Source organism: Sciurus carolinensis, chromosome X (genome assembly GCF_902686445.1).
Source record: "Sciurus carolinensis chromosome X, mSciCar1.2, whole genome shotgun sequence".
Lineage (NCBI taxonomy): Eukaryota > Metazoa > Chordata > Mammalia > Rodentia > Sciuridae > Sciurus > Sciurus carolinensis.
Window position 1 is genome coordinate 12,053,124 of NC_062232.1, and position 5,163 is coordinate 12,058,286.

Consider the following 5,163-nt stretch of genomic DNA (forward strand, 5'->3'; position numbering starts at 1 on the left):
AAGTTCCATGCTCATTATAGAGAATTCTTAAAATATACAAAATACAAAATAATGTCCCATTTTGAAATAGTAACTGTTAACTTTATTTCTTCTAGCCTTTTTCTAGGTACATGTGTTTTTCTATGTAGTGAACAAAATTGAGCTTATACAAGAAATAAAATTTCTATACCAATTTTTAAAAGTTTTAAGAATTTATTCTTCTTAGATATATATGTTGACATTTTGACATATTATACATATAAAGAGTATAACTTATTATATACCAATTTTTGACTTAACATTGTATTATGAGAATGTTTTCATGTCATCAAATTCATTTATTTTAGTCATTTATTTTTCACTGTTTTATTGACCAAATATTTTTGAATACTTGTTACATACCAGATGCTATCCTTATCACTGAAAATACATGGATGAACAGAAGGAAAAAAAACTTCTCATGAATATATGGGGCAACTGGCATTAACACTAAGCAAATGAGTAAGTATGATAGTTTGCATTGAAGATAGTGGTAAAATGGAGAACAATTAGACAGGAAAGGGAAAGAGCAGTTATGCACGTGTTTGGGGGACCGAGGTTGCAATTTTAAGAAAAGTGCTCAGAAAAGCCTTCAATGAGAAGGTAGCATTTGAACCAATCCCTGAAGAAGGTGAAGGAACCATCTTTATGAATATGGGAAAAATCATTCCAGACTGAGAGACTTAGGCAGTAAGTAACCCCAATCTATTCCAGGGACTGCAAGAGAAGACAAGAAGGGGTTCAATGCCAATATAGGGAGATGGGTGTTGAGAAGATTCTGGTGAATGATACGAGAGACTACTGCAGGTCTGGAGTCCAGGGATGATTTATCATTTGACTAATTCACAGAGTGTTCATGAAGAAGAGTCTGACTCTATGTGGGGGACTGTTATGGTTTGGATATGAGGTGTCCCCCAAAAGCTCATGTGTGATACAATGCAAGAAGGTTCAGAGGACAAATGGAGAAATTATTGGTTGTGAGAGTCTTAACCCAATCAGTGAATTAATCCCCTAATAGGGATTAACTGAGTGGTAACTGAAGTGGTAGGGTGTGGCCAGAGGAGATTGGAATAGGAATGTGGCTTTGGGGTATATATTTATTTTGCATCTGGAGAGTGGAGTCTCTCTCTCTCTCTCTCTCTCTCTCTCTCTCTCTCTCTCTCTCTCTCTCTGCTTCCTGATGATGCAAGCTGCTTCCCTCTGCCACACTCTTCCACCATGATGTTCTGCCTCACCTTGAGCCCGGAGGAATGGAGCTGGCCTTCTATGGACTAAGACCCCTGAAACAATGAGCCCTCAAATAAACCTTTCCTCCTCTATAATTGTGCTGGTCAGATCATTTAGTCACAGCAGCAAACAGCTGACTAAAACAGGGACAAATCCAAAAGCAGAAAGCCCTGTTGGGAGGCAACTACAAGGATCCAGCCTGATGTAGCCTTGGATTCAAGTGGAGGTGATAGAAGTGGTTACATATTTTAGGTATTTTGAAAGTCAAAATAATGGGATTCCAGGAGTATAAGATATATACGATATAAGAGGGAGAAATAAAGAGTTAAGAATGACTCTGAGAATTTTAAGAATATTATTCTAAGTTATAACTCTAATAAATGCATAATTTATAATGATATTTTAAAATGATTCTTATATAGTTTCAAAATTAAAAATAGACTAATCAAAGAATAACATTTTATTGGAATAAATGTTTAATAACTAGAAAGCAATAGTGTAAGTTCAAACAAATCAAAAGTATCTAACTTCTTGGAAACTGGAAAATATTTTTTAAATGGATCAAAAGAAAAATAATTCAGTAGTCAATTCAAAACCAAGATCATCAAAATCTACAGGGTAAGATGAGTATTGAAGATGAAAGAGAGTTCATGAGGAGAAGAGACAACATAAAAGATTCTGTATAGCCAGATGTGGTGGCACATACCTGTAATCCCATCAGCTAGGGAAACTGAAGCAGGAGGATTGTGAGTTCAAAGCCAGAGTCAGTAATTTAGCAAGGCCCTAAGTAACTCAGTGAGACCCTGTCTATAAATAAAATACAAAATAGGGCTGAGGGTGTTGCTCAGTGGCTAAGTACCCCAGGGTTCAATCTTTAGCACAAAAAAAATTCCCTATAATAAGAGCAACCCAAGCCACAGAAGCATGTTCAGTGATCAACATGGCAGAAACCTCCAGTATGAGGAGGAAATAGTGAGAGATAGGCAGGAACTTGATGGGTAAGGGCATTATATGCTATGCCAAATGTTCATATTTCTTCCGAATTCAGTAGCAAGACCATTATAAGTTTTCAAATTGGGAAAATATTGGGAAGTCAGTTAGTATGTAGTCTTATTTTTCCCTCTAGCTATTAAGCAGAAAATCTTGGTCTTGTTTACCAAACTAAAAAGATATAAAATTCAAAAGTAGATAATATCTACATTGTTTTACAGAGGACTTTTCTCTTTTACTCAAGCTTATAGTATTATATTCTACTTTTGTAATCAATGTAAATGGTTTCAAATTAAAAGTAATTATTGCTGTGCTGTTTTAGTTGACCCTTTACCCATCTCCTCTCTTCTTCCATTAAGGTTGGAGTAGTCTGAGGGCAGGAACTTAATTTCCAGGGTTTTTTGGAAGTGACAAGACACATTTGTCGTTAGACAGAGATAATATTTCTCCCAGAGCCCTCATACTGTTACTGAATAAATTGTACTGAGAATCTCAATCATTACCTGATTCTTTTCCTTGGTATTTCATTTATTTGTTAAGGATACACTATGATTTCCCAAGAAATTTTCATGAGAGAAGACTTCCTCAATCAATTCTAAGTATGGCAAAACACTCATTAAGCATCTCTGCCACTTCAAAGCCTTTGAAGCTAATTAAGCTTCTCTCAATATATTTATCCTCATTCACACAAATAGCCTCTTTAAGATGAATATGAATGCATTTTCAAAATTTACCTGTATTTCTGCTCCATGGTTCTTCATAATACCTTGTTATTTTTGACTTACTATAGAAACTAAGTTCTTTCTAGTACATGTTTTCCTTTGAACTCAGAGCTATATATGTATGTATGTATGTATGTATGTATGTGTCTGATTACATAACATGCACTTTTTTTCAGCAAATTAGAGGCTATGCCTTTGTAAAAACCACAATTACTTTATTTTTGTCCCAATTCAGCTGTATCAGTTGCTGAAAAGTGTTCAAGTTTGTCTTTTGGTGATTGTCTTATGCCTAAACTAGTTCCCCTATTTTCCATATGTGAAAAGAGATTGAATTACATAACCCCAGTTAGCTCCAAAGTGGGGGAAAAAGACACACCAGCAAGAACATTTCATATTTTGGAAAAAAATGCCCAACTGAGGAATCCTGCAGTTTACATCATGGTGGGGGACTGACATGTGTTTTGATCAGAGTTCCACAAAAAACAAGCCTACAGAAAAGGTATACATGATATTATTTATTAGGAAATTCAGTCCTGGAAATGTAAGAATGAGGTAATAAGAGAGGGGGACCAGAAATGAGGAGGGAATCAATACTTTATCAATCAGATTCTTTCTCTGAATTGAGTACTAATGAATATTTCATCTTTCAGGGCAATCTTCAGGGACACCCTTTGGTGACACAAAGGGAGAAGAATTCATTTACCAGTTTCAGTGTTTCATGTTTGTCAAATTTGGCCTATGAAGTGCTAACTTTCCCAGAATTTCAGACTTCAATAAGTGGGAGCCATATCCTGCAGGATTCATACCTTGCAGTGTCTCTCACTTCTATACCAAAGAGGAAGCTCCAGGTAGAAGTCAACAGGAACACACTGAGCATGAAGTGAGGGCTTTTCAGATTGTGTCAATGAAAAGTTGATCAAAGTGGCAGTGCTTGAGAGGAACAAATGGCCAGAGGTCCTGGAAACAGTTAAGACAGAAAAGATCTGAAATGGGGTCTGCGATATAGCTCAGTGGCAAAATGCTTGCCTCGCATATGCAAAGCCCTGGGTTCAACCCCCAGATCCAAAAGAGAAAAGACAAAAAAAAATGCACCTCACCAAAACAAGAAAGGGTCTGAAATGGCACATAAGAGATGTCTGATAACAACTCATATATCAAATACCTACTTTTCCAGTGTTCCAAATCCAATAAATAGAGTCAAACATTGTGAAGTTCTCAGTCGAGCTGAAAGTAAATGAGTCTTTTAAGCTTTATGAGCAGATTACAAATATGCTACTAGCTATTGTGTTCATAGAGTCTCTTCCAAATAAAAATCCTAGTTGTTCTGCATTCTCTTCATTACTAAATAAAGTACCTTTAAAACCACTCATATAATGGATAACATTAGTTGGTTTTGGTTTATAGATTTATGAAGTGCTTATTGTTTCCAACAAAGCAGAAGCTACCATCGACTTTGATATCATCATCACCATCATCATGACTACTATAGAGGTATTATCACAGCAATCCCTGATCCCAATGCTTCCTCCTAGCAAGTGGGTTTTCTAGTCATTTTCTTCACATGAGTCCATGAGCTATAGTCCTTGATACCTTTCCATTTAATCTTATCATCTTTTATGCTCATGACCTCAGTTCCTCTTCTTTACACTGAATCTTGATCTCACTGTTTCCAATCCAATATTGAAACATGACCTCAGATCCAGTTGGCTCTCAGTTGGATCTAACAATTTAGTCATGAACTTCCTGACTGACTAAAGGTCAGGATTAGCCCTACTTCATGTTTATGCAGAAAGAGCCTGAGTCAGTTCTTTGATAGGTTCTTTACCCAACCAATTTATACACTATCTACTCAGAGAGAATTAAAAGCTACTTTTCTAAACTCTCACACCCAAAACAATAGGTAATGTTTGGAAAGAAACTTGAATCATAGGAAGGGGCTAAAGATTTCCTTCAAAAGATCCTCTACAACCTGGATCAAAAGATCCACCCAGTCATCATTACTCAGTCATCATTATTTATCATTATTTTGGAATGGAATGGAGCAAGACAACAAAGCTAGTACTTGACTGTTCTCTCCTTCTGGAATTTTGAGAGATCCCCATAGTTTACCTGTACAACTGGAAGCCTCAACCCAAACCCAGACCTTATATAAGACGGAAGCTCCTTCACAGTTGCATTTTGAGTGTTGGGAATTAGGATCACTATC